At 38.8% G+C, this 21,131-nt stretch overlaps 1 long non-coding RNA gene across 1 annotated transcript in view; it reads right to left on the reverse strand.

Annotated features, from left to right (window-relative positions):
* Window positions 1-21,131, reverse strand: part of LOC309625963 — a 77,466-nt gene that overhangs the window by 19,387 nt on the left and 36,948 nt on the right. The gene's annotated exons all lie outside the window — the stretch shown is intronic.

Raw genomic sequence — 21,131 nt, forward strand, 5'->3', positions numbered from 1 at the left:
GAATTGTACCATCTCCCAGGACTGAACCCAGAAGAAATAGAAAATATGAACAGAGCAATTGCCAGTAATGAAATAGAATCAGTAATAATTAAAAACAAAAACAAAAACTCAACAAACAAAAGTGAACGATCAGATGGCTTCAGAGTTGAATTCTACCAAACATTTAGAAAAAAGTTAACATATAACCTTCTCAAACTATTCCAAAATATTGCAGAGGATTAGGTCAGCATCATCCTGATATCAAAATCAGACAAAAATATCACATAAAAAAAGAAAATTACTAGGCAATGTCACTGATGAACATACATGCAAAAATCCTCAAAAAATATCAGCAAAATGAGTCCAACAATATATTAAAAGTATCATACACCATGGTCAAGTGGGATTAATCCCAGGGAGTCAAGGATGGTTCAGTATCTTCATGTCAATCCATGTGATAAACCACAGTAACAAATTGAAGAATAAAAACCATATGATAAAAAATAAACATATGATCATCTCAATAGATGCATAAAAAGCTTTTGACAAAATTCAACATCAATTCATGATTAAAAGCTCTCCAGGGGGCTTCCCTGGTGTCGCAGTGGTTGAGAATCTGTCTGCTAATGCAGGGGACACGGGTTCGAGCCCTGGTCTGGGAAGATCCCACATGCCGCGGAGCAACTGGGCCCGTGAGCCACAACTACTGAGCCTGCGTGTCTGGAGCCTGTGCTCTGCAACAAGAGAGGCCACGATAGTGAGAGGCCCACGCACCGCGATGAAGAGTGGCCCCCGCTTGCCGCAACTAGGGAAAGCCCTAGCACAGAAACGAAGACCCAACATAGCAACCAATCAATCAATCAATTAAAAAAAAAAAAAAAAAAGCTCTCCAGACACTGGATATAGAGGATACATACCTCAACATAATAAAGGCCATTTGGAGAAGGCAACAGCTAACATCATACTCAATGGTGAAAAACTGAAAGCATTTCCTTAAGATCTGGGTCAAGACAGGAATGCCCACTCTTGCCACTTTTATTCAACATAGTATTGGAAATCCAGGCACACCAAATCAGACAAGAAAAAGAAATAAAAGCAAACCAAATTGGAAAGGAAGAAGTACAACTGTCACTGTCTGCAGATGACATAACACTGTACATAGAAAATCCTAAAGACGCCACCAAAAAACCACTAGAGCACATCAATGAATTCAGAAAAGTTGCAAGATACAAAATTAATATACAGGTCTGTTGCATTTCTATACACTGACAATGAACTATCAGAAAGAGAAATTAAAGAAACTATACCATATGCAATAACATCACAAAGAATAAAATACCTAGGAATAAACATACCTAAGCAGGTAAAAGACACATACTCAAAAAACTATCAGAAATTGATAAAAGAAGTTGAAGGCAACACAGAAAGATGAAAAAATATACCATGCTCATGGTTTGGAAGAATTAATACTTTAAAAATGACCATACTACCATATATATATGGTATATCTCACATGCTCTTTCATTTCATGTAGCTATTCATACAACTCCAGGCTGAGTTTGTTTCCAGGAAAATATATTATTTCAGATACCTATTTGCACACTCAAGACTCCTCTGTAACCCCAGATTATTTAAGAGGCTTCTGCTTGACACTGCCTAGATTCTGAAGCTCCACTACAAGCATTAATAAAATTATATTTACAAAAAAAAAAAAAATTATATTTACATAGGTATTTATATGATAATCAAACAGTAATGCATTTACAATTGTACTATGATTTATTGCTTCTTTTGGAGCATAAAATTGTCTTATTTGCCACTCTCTTGTAAATGACTGTAAATTATACTTAGTACTTAGAGAGGAATGAATATACAAAAAACTGACCAATGTGCAAATATCATCAATTTACATATATCTCACAAGATTAGGAAATTCTCCCATTATTATCAAAGAAAAACAAAGCCTGGATACTCTGCAGTCATGAATCAAGAGAATGCAGGGGGCTAGAGGTAAGAAACAGACAGTAATCAATGCAGCAGAGTTCACCATTCACCAGTTGGGACTACTAAAAGGAGCCAAACAAATGTGAAATATGGAAGAGAGGGTTACAAAGACACAAAAGTGCTCACCAAGACAAGGATGCTTTGGGTGGCTCTAGATTCAGGGGAGGATCTAGGGGAGATAATAGTCCTATGGATGTGTTGAATCTGCTGCCTGTGCCTATTCAAGATGAAAACCATAGAGACATGGATCAGATCATGAGCAGCAAACATGAAACATCAGGGAATACGTAATAACAGTCCTACAGTCAGTAAGATGGTGATTCTGTTATGAAATAAATCATAACTGAATCCCAAATCCTTTTTCTGTTGACAAACCTAGCATACTTAATTACTATGATATATTTACAAATCTAGTTAGCTGTGTTTTTCCAATAGTTTAGATATATATTTATCTGTTTTCCTAACCTGTTATTATAGTTTAAGTTGGTGGTAATTCTTATTTTAGTACCGACAAGTTTCCAGTTCGGTATAAAGATTTATTTAATAGGCCAATATCAATTATGCAAAGGATGTAGTGATCTTAATATAGATGCTCTCATTGTAATACTACAGAAACCTGCTATATGACAAAGTTGGATTTAATACATGCAAGACAGGCTCAATATTAGGACAGCAACAGAGAGTCATATGTTTCTGTGCCTGAACAAAATGGAATACCACCTATCACAGGAATTGTTGAATAGCATCATAGTGTGCCTTAAAGTAGTTGTTATGAATCACTAATATTAATAAAATTGTGTAGGGTAAAAAAATTTTACTAATTTCACATCATATTATCATCAATTTATTAATATGTGAGTGAAGTAAAACTATTAGCAGTGAAGACAGATACACCTTTTATGTTATTTTAACATACGAGATAGTTATGCTCTCAGACATCACACCTGTGCCATCTGCTTTATTCATTCCCACCTACCAGAGGGTATGACTGTTATCTCCTTTTCTTCACATCCCTGCTCTTTCCTTTGCTCAAAAAAGGTGACCAGGTTCAGCTTAGAGACAGCAAGACCTGTTTATTTAGAAAAGGAACATGACTCATCCCGGGGATTCTACAATTTCCAATCCAGTACTGTGTTCAGCAGAGAAGAGAGGATACTCTATGTTATAGAAAATGATTTCACCAAATAGTATTTCCTGACAGCCCCTTTAAAATACATAGAAAGAATTTCTAATTTGCAGATTTTGAGGCCAAAATGTGATATTCTCCTTCCCTGTTTTCACCTGCCCTTCGGCCTCACAGTCAACCACTAATTCTGCTACAGCAATGGGGAATATGGTTTGCAAGGACCTGACCCGACCACACAGACTCTATTACCTTTTCTTGAACCAAAGGTTGAACTCAACTCTCACACCACAAATATACCTGAGAGCCCTCTTGCTTAACTCTGGTTTCACCCTGGAATTGCCTGAAGCATGCAGTTTAAAAATATTTATTGTAATCTATATAAATTATGCTGTTCACCTGAAACTATGTTGTACACCTGCATCAAATATAATATTGTAGGTCAATTATACTTTTTTTTTTTTAATGTGCTCTCAGGCAGAACCTGTGAAGGAGGACTTCCCAGGTGGCTCAGTGGTTACAAATCTGTCTGCAATGCAGGGGACATGGGTTTGAGCCCTGGTCCGGGAAGATCCCACATGCTGCGGAGCAACTAAGCCCGTGCACCACAACTACTAAGCCTGCGCTCTAGAACCCGTGAGCCACAACTACTGAGGCCACGTGCCACAACTACTGAAGCCTGCGCACCTAGACCCCAAGCTCCGCAACAAGAGAAGCCACTGCAATGAGAAGCCCGCACACCACAACGAACTATAGCCCCCGCTCACCGCAACAAGAGAAAGCCTGCACACAGCAACAAAGACCCAAATGCAGCCAAAAATCAAATTAATTAATTTAAAAAAAGAAGAATCTGTGAAGGAGGTCACAGGTGATACTGGTTATTATAACTCACCATGTCATCTTTATTGTAAGCCTAGAGTAATAAGCATTTATGTAAATTGTGCCTCTCAAATTTAAATATGCATACAAAGCATTCCAGGACCCATGGAAGAGATTGTCATTCTGCAGGTTTGGAGTGGGGCCCAGGAACTGGCATCTTTATCAAGTTTCTTCTTTGTGCCAATGCTGCTCCCCAGACCAGTTTTTAGTAGCACTACACTTGCACTACTTAATAACCATAAGGATGCAGATACTGGGACTCACCTTTCTGTCTCTTGTTCTGTTTCCCTATCATTGATTTTAAAAAGCGTTTGCATGCAATAGAAGCTAACTATAGATGGTGGAGGAATACAGAGTGGAAGGGTATCTTAGAAGTTCAGAGATTTTTCATTGTTTTGTGCTTACTTTCACTTTTTTTTTCTAACAGGGTAAAGTTTTATGTTTATTAGTAAAAGTCAATCAGTTTTCCTAACTGGATATATTTTTAATTCTCCAATCAGCAATACAGGAGATTAATTGCTCTTCATTCTCACTAAGATTTGATGATCCCAATTTGTGTTTTATTTATTTATTTAATTTAGGCATCTAGAAATTTGAGGTGCCATCTATTGCTTCCCTGGTGTCTAGCATAGATAAAGAAATGTGATATATATGACTGTGGGGCAACCATACCAGGGTTATGAGAGAACAGAAATGTGTAAAGTGCCTGCATGTAGCCAACACCAGAGAGAAGAAGTGAAAAAAGAAAAGGTACCTCATAAATTTTCTCAGCCATTTTTTCAGCTATGAACATCTACCTATGCACTGTGTACATAACACCAAATGTACATCTTTTCTATGCATATGCATAAGTCCGTTCTTGGTATAACTGAAAACAAACGACTAGTTACAGAAAAACACACATGATTATATTTTACTTATACCAAGGTTAAAAGTAGCATAAACTGCTACCCAAGCCCACTGTATCAATTAGCACAACTGAAAAAAGTCCTCTTCCCATTACAGGCAAGATTGGTAAAAATACAGTATGGGCTATGAAAAAACTCAGAACTTCTAGCCTAAAAACCAAATAAACTGTTTGAAAAAGAAATGCTCACTGCCTCTGACTGATAAACTTTTCCCCCAACTAAGTGACACCTGGTACAGATCCCAGAGCACATGACAAGGCCATCACTCTGTTGAGAGGAAGTGAGGGTGCTCCCTGCCACCTGTGGGTCAGCTTCCCTGGAAGGTCACTCATTTACAGTAGATATATTTTATGTGAAACCACAGCACATGCCATGCTGACCCGCCTATTACAGTGTCCGGAAGTCTTCCTCATCTCCACATCTAGTCCACCACGGGACATTTCAAGCTATGTTCACAAAGATTGTTTCATTCCACACCCCATCTCCATCAAACTGCCACTGATCTAAGCCTGGAAAAATGTAATAATCTCTGTCTACTAATAGCATCCAGTCCTTAGTACTGCCCAGGAAATATTTTAAATCACTAGGACAGAATTAGATTTCCTGGATTCTCAGAAACCCAGCACACTTGCCAAGTCTCCATCTCTGTCATTTGTACATCCGAATACACCACCACCAGCTGCCTAAGACCTTGGGGTGAATATGTGGAGCTTCCTTGCTACATTCCTTTCCTCCCTACATTTCCAAAGAACTCTCCATATGTACTTTCAACAAGTCTTATGTATCTCTCTCTAAAAAAAAACCCAACCAACCAAACAAAAAAACACCATTGTCCTATTTTATCTGTCTTTCCAAGTCTCCTAGTGCTAACTGCCTGAGTTAAAACTCTGGTCCATTGAAGCTGCTCCACTCTTCTCACAATTAAGTGATCACAATGCTGTATTTGAATCGTATAAGTGACCTCAAATTGATCACTTAAATTTCTCATTGCTTTCGAAAATTTTGAAGGTACACATCAGAAACTACCAGGGCCTGCATGGATGACTGGGGGTGAGGAGAGCAGTGGGAACCCTATGTCCATAATGAAAGCAAAGAAGGGCAGTGACTGTGATTCATATGTAGCAAGGATGACAATGATAAAAACAAAAAACAAAAAACAAAAACCTGGAAATAATCAGGAAATGAAACAAGTAGATTTTTCTCCTAAATTCAGGGTGTGTCAGTTGTGCAGTCAGAGAACAGGTGTCCTCTCACCACATGCGAAATCATGCAATTCTTCATCTTGTACATTTTCTTTTACATCATGCTACAGCATCATTCAAATTGGAATATTTTTCTCCTAATTTTACAAAATCTATTAAACACCCATCACAGTCACGTGTGTTTGTTCATGCCTAAACAACTCCATGACTTATGAATTCTCCAAATTTTCACCTGATCTAATTTTTACAGTAAAGTGAATAACTTTGATAATGTTACATATAAGAGGTGGAAGAAACAATAACTGAAGAAAAGCCATCTTAGTGTTCCTCTCCAATTGAGAAGTAATTAACTGTATTAATTAAACAAAATCAACTTAATATGCTCACTGAGGAATTACTCTCATCTTTAATTTCTGAACATGAAAAATTTAATGAAAACCATCCTAAAAATGCCCCAGCATATAATAAAAGCAATAGTCATGAATTTTGGACCAAAAAACCCCTCATAAACTAGATTTTTCATGACTAAAGGCAAGTAAAAAAGATGGTTTTGTAAAGGGAAGAGCTAAATCGGACTCCACGTTCCATCTGTTTCTTTGACTTTAACCTTTGCTTTTCGTTGCAGTTGTTATTATAATCATACATAATGGCCTGCCTCAGCGAACCCTGCCCTTCTGCCTGAATGTTAAACTAAATGCCTGGGTTCAGCTCACAGGGAGACAATCTGACCCTGTCCACCTGTGGATGGCTGCAAGAAAGAAGAAATTAACACATCCCCTCCCCAAAGCTGGCCATTCCAGGGGGTATTTGCAAAGCTTATGGCCTTTTCACTTTACTTCCTCATCTCCTCTCCCTCTCTGTGCTATAAAAGAAACTGGCATCCAAACCCCACCCCCCCGCCCCCACCCACTCCCCCCACCCCACCAGTTAAGATGGTTTTTCAGAGACACTAATCTACCATCTTCTCAGTCTGCTGGCTTTCCGAATAAAGTCGTATTCCTTTGCCTCAACACCTCGTCTCCGATTCATTGGCCTGTCATGCGGCAAGCAGAGAGAGCTTGGACTTGGTAAAAAATTTGGCTTAGCCAGCCAGGAGCCTTGCTGCTCGTGGCTAGCCGCCCTGGTCAGGGAATACTGGGGCAAGGCCCTAGCAGCTGCTGGGACCATTTGTCCTGAGGATCTTCCCTTCAAAGTTCCCTGAAGCGGCACCAGCTACCCCAGCGCTTGGCAGTTGAGGCAAGGAACCGACCAACTTCAGTTTGGGGCTACGAGTTGATGGACTCGATTCGATTCTGGAACTTCGGTTCCAATTTGGGGAACTTTGGTTCCATTTGGGGAACTTCGGTTCCATTTAGGGCTATGAGTCGACAGACTCTGATTCTGGAGGGTAAGTTGCTCCGGCGTGCGCACCAGGAACATATTCCCCCGTCAGTCTGGGCTTTTCCTTTATGGGACAAGCCAATCTGGTTGGAATACCCTGTTGGTGGGGGGAATTGTTGTTGAACTCTACCTGATTCTGGGAACCGGTTCACTGGGAAAAAGTTCTTTGGTTTTGTAGGGTTAACCCTACCTGATCTGGGAACTAGTTCATTGGTTTTGTCGTGGTTTTGTGTGCATCGATGCTAGAATTTGTGCCTTTTGTATTGGAATTTGCATCTTTTGTGTCTTGGTGTTATTAAACTTTTAAAAGTGGAAAACACTCCATCTATCCCAAAGGAGAGCATTTTGGGGAATATATTAGATAAATGGGCAAAACATAGAGGTGAATCTATGACTAAGAAAGACATGATAGATATACTATTGTAATAGGGTGTAGACCCAGTATATCTTAAGATCAGAAGAATGATGGCCTCTGAATGGCTCACTCGCAGTTAGAAATGTTCTGCAAAAGAGCAGGGAATTATGGTTTTCTCAGGGTATATGCCCAGTAGTGGGATTGCTGGGCCATATGGTAGTTTTATTTTTAGTTTTTTAAGGAACCGCCATATTGTTCTCCAGTGACATATATACACTACCAAATACAAAATAGATAGCTAGTGGGAAGCAGCCAAATATCACAGGGAGATCACCTTGGTGCTTTGTGACCACCTAGAGGGGTGGGATAGGGAGGGTGGGAGGGAAACGCCAAGAGGGAGGGCATATGGGGATATATGTATACGTATAGCTGATTCACTGTTATACAGCAGCAACTAACACAACAATGTAAAGCAATTATACCTCAATAAAGATGTTTAAAAAAAAGAGCAGGAAAAAGAGATGAGATTCCATATGTAGGAGCATTTATGCTATTGCATCAGGAGGAAAAGGAGTCAGAGGGCTGCCATCTTATGGTGCAGCAGTCTGAAGGGAAACCCAAGGGGAAGACTGTTCTACAAAGGAAGAGAAAAAAAATGAGAGTGGGGACATGTTATTTCAAAACTTACACCCTGCTTCAGCCTATCCAGCTCCTTCAATGGCCGAGCAGGCTGCAATGGCAGTAGTTCCAACTGCTCCCCTCCCATGCCGCCAACATATACACTGCCTCCTGTTTCCCCTACCCATGGGGATCAAATAGAAGTTTCTATGGTAAACCCCAGGGCACAGGGACCTGGTTTAGTATCACCATCTAAGTAAGACCCAACTGGGCACCCAATTTGGACTGGGAGCCACTTCTAGAGCAGAGCAATTTCCCTTGCCCCGATATCCTGTAAGAGGCCAGGACTCAAGTTCAATTTCCCTTGTACTTGAGGCATCTGATTCTGATTTCCCCACAGGAGCCCCAGGTACCATTTACAGTGGGGAACAAGTTGATTGATTTTCTAATAAATACGGGTGATCTTAAGAGGCTTGTAAATACTAAAGGGAAAACAAAGTGATCCTAGGAGAAACTTGCCTGTATCTTTGAGATACAATTGTCCTATCTGGTCTTCTCAAAAACCCTTATCTCTGCCATCTTTTTAAAATGCAAATTTTGAAAAAGAGAGTACAGCAATTTAGAACTTAACTTGTTTTCCATAAATATTAGTAGAAAGGGTTTAGCCATCTAGACAAGTGAGCTTGATTTGTTCCATCTGCCAGAAACCCAACTTTAATCCAAACTCTTTTGTAAACTGATGGGTTTTACATTGTTATACCTGACTCAGGGCTGAAATTTTGAAATGAGAACTATGATGTCTCTGTTTGTTTGTGTGTTTGTATGTGTATTTGTCTTTGGATAACATTGCTGAGGTTAATCTGTAAATGAGCTCTATTTAATTGGCTTAAAGAAAAGTAAGTGCTTACAAACCAAACAATTCTAACTACAAGAGAAATTAAGCTAAATGAGTTTCAGGTTCACGTGAAGTGGGAAATATTTAGTATTAAATTAATACCTGGTATTAATGTTGAAGTTTGTTGATCTAATTAATATAGACATGTCTTTAGAGCCATCAACATTAAGTATAGTAATTTCACTGCACCTAGATTTAAAAAAAGTTAAATGAAATCTTGTTATATCTGTTGCAAATTTGTCAGCAAGAAAAATAACTTGATATGATGAAATTTTAAATGTAAATGAAATAAGAGCTTTTAGGTAAACTATAAAAATAATTATGTTCTAAAAATCATCTGAATAGTTTCTCCAGATTTTGGTAACTATTACTTGCCTCTTGGTTGTCACTAGAAATTAAGGTTTTTAAGAGTCAGGGATTCTAATTTAAATATATAATTAAAGCAACTGAAAATAATAAAACATTTCAGTATGGTAAAATGTGTGTTTTCAGTAAAGATGGTATGAGGAATGGAATTACATTTTACTGGAAAGTTTTATACATGGTCAGGATTAACTAAATTTAGATTGAAGTTAACTAACTAAATGGATTTTGTTAAGTAAGCTAATACAAGACTGGAATTTGATCTCTCTCTGTTAGAAGTGCTCCCTTTGATAACAGATTATATAAGTTTCTATGCCCTTAGGTGATCCGTATTTGTTTTCTTTTAATCATTTTGTGACTTCGGTTAAATGAATAAGCATTCTTTCACAGTGACCTAGGATCCTGTTGTGTTTTAAAACATTTTTGATATTTTTAACAAACTTCCCAAATATCAAAATCTGACCAAAGTTTTTTAGCCTCCAGCTGACTCTGGGGCACTTCGAAAGAACATCTCAGTGAGAAATGTCAAACTAAGTTTATTTGGTATGTTAAAATTACTTCAAAAACTTTGTCAAGGGATTGGAGACGAACCTTAGGTTATAGTGTATGGGTAAACGCCATTTATATAGATATTCCAAAATGTATATGGAATCCCTAACATCTGATATGTCCTGATATGTTATCAATCATAATACTAGCTATTCTAAAATGGTATATCCAAGTTTCCTGCTAATTACATTGTACGCAAATCTTTAACCATGCTGTTTTAAGTTTTGTCCTGATGCTTTTACAAAATGAAGATTTTCAAGAAGACTGATAAAAAGGAACTTTTTAACAAATATAACTTTCTGATAGCCTTCAGATAATATCACTGGACTGGGTAACAAAGGACAAAACTAAAGGGAAACATGATTATTTCATCCAGATGAATGGGAATTAATTACATGGGACTGAATGAACTGGTAAATATGATTTATAACTTTATGACTTTGGGAAATATACTGGCTTTGTTGCTGAAATCTCGGCTTCTCTGTGCACCGATGCTAAACAGAAATACAGAGACAGAGATTTTGGAGGAAGAGAGAGATGGCTTTATTTTTCTGCCAGGCAGAAGGGAAGACACAGCAGGCTAGCACCTCAAGAACTGTGCGCTCCTCTGGGAATCGGAGAAGATTTTATATGTGGGGCCCCCAGTCCAGGGTATATGATAAGGATCAAAGTAGTAAAGGTCTTGCATTCTTCTTCCTGCATTATTTCAAAACAGTCACAGCTGACGTCAGGCAGCCTGGTAATTGGGTCTGTTTGTCTCTGGGTTATCAGCCTGTGACTTTTTTCTGAAATGCAAATACTACAAGGGGTGATTTGCTACAAGGGAGTGCAGGATGTAACTCACATAGTGTTAAAGAGTAATAGGTTAGCTTTGTGAAGTACAAATCTAGTTACAGATAGTAACAGTTAAAAAAAAAAAAAGTAGGAGTGATTAACTCTTTCAGGCCAGGCTATGTTTCTTCTCTAGCCTGTTCACTGTTACCTTTATTTTCCTTGTTCTCAGGAGAGGGAAAACTTCATTTCTATTATCGCTGCAACAGCTTTAATCTTTGTTTTTAGGAAAAACCTTTTCTCTTATGCTATGACCTACAACAAGTTGATAAAGTATGCCTTTGTAAACAAAGGGGAAACTTTTATCTTTTTCTCTCCACCTGATCCTGCCAGAATTTGTTGTTTCCAGCTGACTCTCCTGTGGACTTGATATTATGTTAACCACTGTTTTAATTTGTTCTTTGTTTCAAAATTGCTTGTGCTTTGTGTCTCCCTGCTTTACTATGTCTTTGTCAAGATTACTATCTACATTACTTATATCTTGTCTATTTTATAAGATTGTTGTCTCTTGCAGTACCCAGTGTATAACCAAGCCTCCAACAAAACTTCTATAGCTAAACATCTTACAGAAATAGATCACATTTATAACATAAAATAATTGTAATAATGTGATTCCAGGTATGGGAAGAAACAACACGGGAAAATGTCTCCTGGATCATAATTAGACAGAGGATTCAGAGAATCTTTAAATATCGATAGGGCCTAATCCGAAAATTAGCACCTGGACTGGTATATCAAGATTTTTCACCTGACCTGGGATGAGCCTCCCAGCACCATGGGACAAAATTTGATCATAAAATGTCTCTCAAATATTGGTCAAATTCCTGACCAAGAGGAGAGGCTCAATCATCAGCGACTGCAGCTCTCCAACATGAGCCAGTGAACCCTGAGAAAACTCAGGGAGGAGAAGAATACCTGCCGTCAGCAGCCGGACTGCAGCCACTCCCTGCGGTAAGCCCTGAGGAAACTCAGGATGTGAAAATACAGCATACAGGCCACAGATAGGTGTGGTGCATATCAAAGGAATTATTTCAGTGAGCCCTGACCCTTGCATCTTCCCGTATAGAAAAACACTAAATTCCTTAACTTGAGATGCGGTCTCCAGGCTTGAAGCCCTCAAAATTCCTGATAAATCTCCACTTTAAGGTTGTAAATATTTTTCAGTCTACAGATGTAAAGTAGAAACTTCCAAAGCAGAACAAAAGAAAAATCTCAACATTTGGAACATTGAACCGATGGCAGAAACTCCCAGAAAGAGCCATCTGACGGAACAGTTAAAACGTTGTCACGCCTTTTTTCCACAAGATTGTGGCATGTACATTGACAATGGGGAATTGTAACAGGGAAGAGCTAAATCGGACTCCATGTTCCATCTGTTTCTTTGACTTTAACCTTTGTTTTTTGTTGCTTTTGTTATAATAATCATACATAATGGCCTACCTCAGGGAATACTGCCCCTGTGCCTGAATGTTAATTAAAGTGCCTCTGTTCAGCTCACAGGGAGACAATCTGACCCTGTCCACCTGTGGATGGCTGCAAGAAAGAAGAAATTAACACATCCCCTCCCTGAGGCTGGCCATTCCAGGGAATATTGCAAAATTTAAGGCCTTTTTACTTTACTGCCTCAATTCCTCCCACTCTCTGTGCTATAAAAGAAACTGGCATCCAAACCCTGATAAGATGGTTTTTCGAGACACTAGTCTGCCATCATGTTGGTCTGCCGGCTTTCCGAATAAAGTCGTATTCTTCGCCTCAACACCTCGTCTCCGATTCATTGGCCTGTTGTGCAGCGAAAATAGTGAAATTGGACTCTGTAAAAATAGCAACTAGCAGAGACATGGAAATCAAACAACAAGGAGGGAACACATTGCGCTGGTCTCAAAGGCCATCATAAAAATCACAATGAATAAATGGTTGAGAGGGCTTTGAGAAAAGGAAACCCTTTTACGGTGATGGTAGGATGTAAATGTGGAACAGCCACTATAGAGAACATTATGGAAGTGCCTTTAAAAGGTAAAAAAAGACCTAACATATGATCTGGCAGTGCTACCACAAAGAGTATATGCAGAGAAAACCAGAATTTGAAAAGACACATGAACCCAAGCTTGCACTGCAGCACCGTTTATAATACTCAAGATGTGGAGACATAAAAAATGTCCATGGACAGATGAAGAGATTAAAAAAAAAGTGATACACGTACACAGTGGTATATGACTCCACCATGTAAAAGAATGAAATAATGCCATTTGCAGGAACGTAGATAAACCTAGAGATAATCATACTAAGTAAAGTAAGTGAGTATCAGAAAGACAAATATGATATAACGTATAGCTGGAATCTAAAAATACACATGATTGAAATAATTGAGAAAACATGAGCAGACACAGGAACCTAGAAAAAAAAATATGGTTACCAACCGGACAGAAGGGGTCAAGGGATAAATTAGGAGAATTAACAAATACATACTATTTCATATAAAATAGATATTCAACAGGGATCTATGTATACCAAGGAAGGGCTAGCAACACTCTCTAATAAACTAAATGGGAAAAGAAGCCAAATATGCAGAGATATGTGTATATGTATAACTGAAAATGGTTCTGTATCCCTACAACATACACAACATTGTATATCAATGTCACTCCAAAAAAAAAGAAATTTATTAAAAAGTGGTAATGAGACACAAGATTTGAGTGTTTCTTCTGGCACATTCCTCTTTTTTTACAAGCCCCAAACAGGATTTCCCCTAAGGCCCTGGTTGCTGGCATAAGCAGAGTTGGGCCCGAGGAAATGCTGGCCTTATGACCATGCCACAAAAGCAACCTCAAAAAGATTGCTTATGGGCACTTGATATTCACATTAGACTTCTGGACTCTAAATGATGCCTGACATCACAAAATGTCCAGGGCTAAGTGTTCAAAAATCATTGAAAAGAGGGCAGACTTCCAAGAAGGCAATTTCAACAGGTAAATTCTACTCACACTGTTTATGAATTAAAACAGCCCATAAGAACATGTTCAACACAGCAATTAGCAGAGACATGCAAATCTAAATCAAAATGAGGATTCACCTTCACCAGTCGGTAAGGCGATCATCAAAAATTGAAAATGAATAAATGATGTAGAGGGCATGGAGAAATGCAAACCCTTTTATTGTGCTGGTGAGATACAAATTGTAACAGCCACTATAGACAACATTATGGAAGTGCCTTCAAACCTAAAAGGAGAGATACCATATGATCCACCATTGCTACCCTTAGGAGTATATGAAGAGAAAAGCAGAATTCGAAAAGACATATGCACCCAGAGTGCACTGCAGCACCATTTACACGAGCCAAAACATGGAGGCATAAAAAATGTCCATGGCCAGGTGAACAGAAAAAGAAGAACTAATATATGTACGCAATAAAATATGACTCAGACATTTTAAAAAATCTATTTATTTATTTATTTTTGGCTGTGTTGGGTCTTCATTGCTGTGCGTGGGCTTTCTCTAGTTGTGACGAGCAGGGGCTACTCTTCATTGCGGTGCGTGCGCTTCTCATTGCGGTGGCTTCTCTTTGCTGTTAGAGCACGGGATCTAGGCGCGCGGGCTTCAGTAGCTGTGGCTCATGGGCTCTAGAGCGCAGGCTCAGTAGTTGTGGCACATGGGCTTAGTTGCTCTGCGCATGTGGGGTCTCCCCGGACCAGGGCTCGAACCCTGTCCCCTGCATTGACAGGAGGATTCTTAACCACTGCGCCACCAGGGAAGCCCCAGACACTTTTTAAATACATTTATTTATTTATTTTTATTTATTTTTGGCTGCATTGGGTCTTCGTTGCTATGCACGAGCTTTCTCTAGTTGCGATGAGCTGGGGCTACTCTTCGTTGTGGTGTGCAGGCTTCTCATTGCAGTGGCTTCTCTTGTCACAGAACATGGGCTCTAGGTGTGCAAGCTTCAATACTTCTGGCACCTGGGCTCAGTAGTTGTGGCTCGTGGGCTCCAGAGCACAGGCTCAATAGTTGTAGCACACGGGATTAATTGCTCCTCGGCATGTGGGATCTTCCCGGACCTGGGCTGAAACCTGTGTCCCCTGAATTGGCAGGCGGATTCTTAACAACTGCACCACCAGGGAAGTCCCTCAGACATTTAAATAAATGAAATTATGCCATTTGCAGGAACATAGAAAACCTAGAGATAATCATACTAAATAAAGTCAGAATCAGAAAGACTAATACCATATGATATCACTTATAGGTGGAATCTAAAAATACACACCATTGAACAAGTAAGAGAACACAAAACTGAAGGACTCATGGACTTAGAAATCACACATATGGTTAACAAAAAGGACAAAAGGGGGTCAAAGGATAAATTAGGACAATGGAAATAATAAATATGCAGTTTTCCAATAAAAGAGATAATCAACAAGGACCTATGTATACCAGGGAGTTCTATCAACAGTCTCTAGTAACCTATATGGGAAAAGAAGCCGAAGCTGCACAGAATATATGGATATGTATAAGAGAAAACGATTCACTATACCTACAACATCCTCCACACTGTACATCAAAGTTCCACCAAGAAAAAGTAACAATTATTCTAATTAAAAATGTGGCAATGAGACACAAGATTTGGGTGTTTGTACTGTCACATTCCACTCTAATTTAGAAGCCCCAAACGGAATTTCCCCTTAGTGTCTGGTTGCCGGGGTAACCAGAGTAGGTCCCGAGAAAATACTGACGCCTGGTGGCCATTTCCCGCAAAAGCAACCTCAAAACGCTTGCTTAGGGGCACTTTGTATTCATAACGACTTCAGGGCCCAACATGATACCTGACGTCAACAAATGTCCAGGCGAAAGTGTTCGAAAATCATTGAAAAGGGGGCAGACATTCAAGAAGGCAATTGAATCAGGTAAATTCTACTCACACGGGTATATGAAGAAAAAGAGCCTATAAAAACACGTTCAGCGTAGCAATTAGCAGACATGCAAATCAAAACTACAATTAGAGATCACCTTGCACTGCACTAAAATGTCATCACCAAACTTTACAGTGAATAAATGGTGGAGAGGACATGGAGCAAAGGAAATCCTTTTATGGACCTGGTGGGAAATAAATGGTAACAGCCCCTAGAGAGAACATTATGGATATGCCTTTAAAAGCTAAAAAGAGTGCTACCCTATGATTCTGCAGAGCTTCCCCTAAGATAATAGGCCGACAAGTCCAGAATTCGAAAAAACACATGCACCCAAGTGTGCATGGCACCACCGTTTACAATACCCAAGATGAGGAGACATACAAAATGTCCACGGACAGAAGAACAGATAAAATAGAAGTGATACATGTACACAATGGTATACAATTCCTCCATGCAAAAGCATGAAATAATGCCAATTGCAGGATCATAGATAAACCTAAAGATAATCATACTAAGTGAACTAAGTGAGATTCAGAAAGACAAATATTATATGATCTCACTTATACCTGTGATCTATACATATACATCACTGAAATAACTGAAAAATATAAACAGTCTCATAAACTTAAGAAAAATACAAACTTATGGTTACCTAATGCGACAGATGGGGTCAAGGGATACATTAGGACGATGGGATTCAAAATACAAAATGTTTCGTATAAACTGGATTTTCCATAAGAATCTTTGTATACCTAGGAATGGCTATCAACACTCTCTAATAACCTAAATGGGAAAAGAAACCGAACATGTATAGATACGTATAACTGAAAATGGTTCTGTATTCCTCTGACATAAATAATACTGTATATGAATGTTATTACAAAAAAAAGAGAAATTAATCTAATTAATTAAACTGTTATAATGAGACACAAGATTTGAATGTTGGTTCTGCACGTTTGTCTCTTAACTTACAAGCTCCAAACAAGATGTCCCCTAAGGCTCAGGTTGCTGGCTTAAGGAGAATTGGGTAGGAAGAAATCTTGCGCTTTAAGAATGTTTCCTGCAAAAGCAACCTCAAAAAGATGCTTCTGGGCACTTAATATTCCCAAGGACTGCTGGACTCTAAATGGTATCTGAGATCACAAAATGTCCAGACTTAAGTGTTTCACAATCAATGAAAACAGGGCCGACTTTCAGCGAAAGCATTTTCAACAGGTAAATTCTACTCACGTAGAATATGAATAAAAACAGCCCATAAGCACATGCTCAACATAGTAATTTGCAGACACGTGCAAATCAAGCTCACCACGGGGTGTCACCTTGCACCTGTCAGAAGGCCATCATCAAAAATCGACAATGAATAAATGATGTAGAGGGCATAGAGAAGTGCAAACCCTTTTATTGTGCTGTTGGGTTGCAAATTCTAACAGCCAATTTAGAGAACATCATGGAAGTGCCTTCAAACTTAAAATTAGAGCTACCATAAGATTCGCCATTGGTACCCTAAGTGTATATGCGGAGATAACCAGAATTCGAAAAGACATATGCACCCAAGTGGGCACTGCAGCACCATTTACACGAGCCAAAACACGGAGGCACACAAAATGTCTATGGCCAGATGAACAGCTAAAGAAGAAGTGACACATGTTTGCAATGCAATATGACTCAGACATTTAAATAAGTGAAATTTTGCCATTTTTCAGGAACACGGAAAACCTAGAGATAATCATACTAAATAAGGTAAATCAGAATCTTAAAATCTAATATCGTATGATATCTCTTCTAGGTGGAATTGAAAAACACACACCATTGAACCAATTAGAGAACAATGAAACAGACTAAGGGACTTGGAAATCAAACAAGTGGTTACTACAAAGGACAGGAAGGGTGAAGGGATTAATTAGGACGATGGAAATAACAAATACGCAGTATTTCCAATAAAAGAGATAATCAACAAGGACCTATGTATACCAGGGAGTTCTATCAACACTCTCTAGTAACCTCTAAGGGAAAAGAAGCCGAAGATGCATACATATATGTCTATGTATAAGGGAAAAATATTCTCTATACCTATAACATACCCAACATTGTCCATCAATGTTCCTTCAAGAAAAAATAAAAATTAATCTAATTAAAAATGTGGTAATGAGACACAGATTTGGGTGTTTGTACTGTCACATTCCACTCGATGTGAGAAGCCCGAAACAGAATTTCCCCTTAGCGTCTGGTTGCCGGGGTAACCAGAGTTGGGTCCAAGGACATACTGCAGCCTAGTGGCCATTTCCCGCAAAAGCAACCTCAAAACGCTTGCTTAGGAGCACTTTGTATTGACAAGGACTGCAGGGCCCTAAATGATACCTGACATCAACAAATGTCCATGCGAAAGTGTTCGAACGTCACTGAAAAGGGGAAGACGTTCAAGAAGGCAATTGAATCAGATAAATTCTACTCGCACGGGTATATGAAGAAAAACAGCATATGAAAACATACTCAACACAGCAATTAACATAGACATGCAAATCAAAACTACAGTGAGAGATCACCTTGCACTGGAGTAAAAGGCCATCACCAAAATTAAAAATGAATGAATCGTGGAAAGGGCATGGAGAAAAGGAAATCCTTTTATGGAGCTGGTGGGAAATAAATGGTAACAGCCACTATAGAGAACATTAAAGATGTGCCTTTAAAAGCTAAAAAGAGTGCTACCCTATGATCCTGCAGTTTCCCCTAAAATTATAGGCCGACAGGTCCAGAAGTCGAAAAAACACACGCACCCAAGCGGGCACAGCAGCACCATTTACAATACCCAAGATGTGGAGACATACAAAATGTCCATGGACAGATGAACAGATAAAAAAGAAATGATCAATGTACACAGTGGTATACAATTCCTCCATGCAAAAGAATGAAATAATGGCAATTGCAGGAACATAGATAATCTTACAGATAATCATACGAAGTGAAGGAAGTGAGAATCAGTAAGACAAATATTATATGAACTCACTTATAGTTGGAATCTATAAAGACAAAGCATTGAAATAATTGAAAAACATAAACAGTCTCAGAGAGTTTAAAAAACCCCAAACTTATGGTTACCTAATGGGACAGAAGGAGTTAAGGGATATGTTACAAGGATGGGATTAAAAATACAAAATATTTCGTATAACTAAATATCAACAAGAATCTATGTATACCTAAGAACGACTATCAACACTCTCTAATAACCTAAATGGGCAAAGAAGCCAAACATGTATACATATGTGGATATGTATAACTGAAAATGGTTCTGTATCCCTACAACATACATAATACTGTATATCAATGTTATTCCAAAAAAATAGAAATTATTCTAATTAATTAAACTGTCATAATGAGGCACAAGATTTGACTGTTTGTTCTGCACATTCCTTTCTAATTTATAAACCCCAAAGAGGATTTCCCATAAGGCTCTGGCTGCTGGCCTCAGCAGAGTTCAGTCTGAGGAAATCCTGCGCCTCATGAACGTTTCTCGCAAAGGAACCTCAAAAACATTTCTTATGAGCACTTAATATTCCCAAGGACTCCTGGGCTCTAAATGATACCTGACATCATAAAATGTCCAGGCTTAAGTGTTCCAAAATCATTGAAAACAGGGCCGACTTTCAAAGGAGACATTTTCAACAGGTAAATTCTACTCACACTGATTATGAATAAAAACAGCCCATAAGCACATGCTCAACATAGCCGTTAGCAGAGACATTCAAATCATAATCACAATGAGGGATCTCCTTGCACCGGTTGGAAAGGCGATCATCGAAAATGTACAATGAATAAATGATGTAGAGGGCTGGTGGGTTGCAAATTTTAACAGTCAATTTAGAGAACAACATGGAAGTGCTTTCAAACTTAAAATTTGAGCTACCATATGATCCGCCATTGCCACCCCTAAGAGTATATGTGCAGAAAACCAGAATTTGAAAAGACATATGCACCCAAGTGTGCACTGTAGCACCATTTACATGAGCCAAAACATGTAGGCACACAAATGTCTAGGCTGGATGAACAGATAAAGAACTGACACATGTAAGCAATGCAATAACACTCAGACATTTAAATAAATGATATTATGCCATTTGCAGGCACATTGAAAACCTAGAGATAATCATACTAAAGAAATTAAATCAGATTTTAAAAATCTAATATCATATTGCTTATAGGTGGAATCAAAAAATACACAACACTGAACTAATTAGAGAACACTGAAACAGGCTCATTGAGTTGGAAAACAAACATATGGTTGCCAAAAAGGACAGAAGGGGTCAAGTGTTAAATTAGGAGGATAGAATTAACAAATACACTGTATTCCAATAAAAGAGATAATCAAAAAGGACCTACGTATACCAGGGAGTTCTATCAACACTCTCTAGTAACCTAAATTTGTTCTCTAAGTCTGAGTTTTTCTGTTTTTTTGCTGGGTCCTCAGCATGAGAGATCTTAGTTCCCCAACCAGGGATTGAATCCACACCCCTTTAGAGTCTTAACTACTGGACTGTCAGAAAAGTGGTTTTTGTCATACTGAGTGAAGTAAGTCAGACAGGGAAAGAGAAATATTGTATGATATCGCTTATATGCTCAATCTTAAAATAATAATAGAAATGAACTTATTTACAAAACAGAAAAACTCACAAACTTAGAGAACAAATTTAGGGTTCTGGGAGGGATGGGTGAGTGGGAGGGTTAGTTAGGGAGTTTGGGATTGACATGTACCCACTGCTATATTTATTTATTTATATTTAAAGAAAATTTTTTTTTTTTTAATTTTTCACAGGAGAACATGGTTTCTTTTATTTATTTGTTTATTTTTGGCTATGTTGGGTCTTCGTTTCTGTGCGAGGGCTTTCTCTAGTTGCAGCAAGTGGGGGCCACTCTTCATCGCGGTGTGTGGGCCTCTCACTATTGCAGCCTCTCTTGTTACGGAGCACAGGCTCCAGACGTGCAGGCTCAGTAGTTGTGGCTCATGGGCCTAGTTGCTCCACAGCATGTGGGATCTTCCCAGACCAGGGCTCGAACCTGTGTCCCCTGCATTGGCAGGCAGATTCTCAACCACTGCGCCACCAGGGAAGCCCCCCCACTGCTATATTTAAAATGAATAACAAACAAGGACC

This window comes from Balaenoptera borealis (genome assembly GCF_965194805.1).
Source record: "Balaenoptera borealis genome assembly, chromosome: 3".
NCBI classification, from domain to species: Eukaryota; Metazoa; Chordata; class Mammalia; order Artiodactyla; family Balaenopteridae; genus Balaenoptera; species Balaenoptera borealis.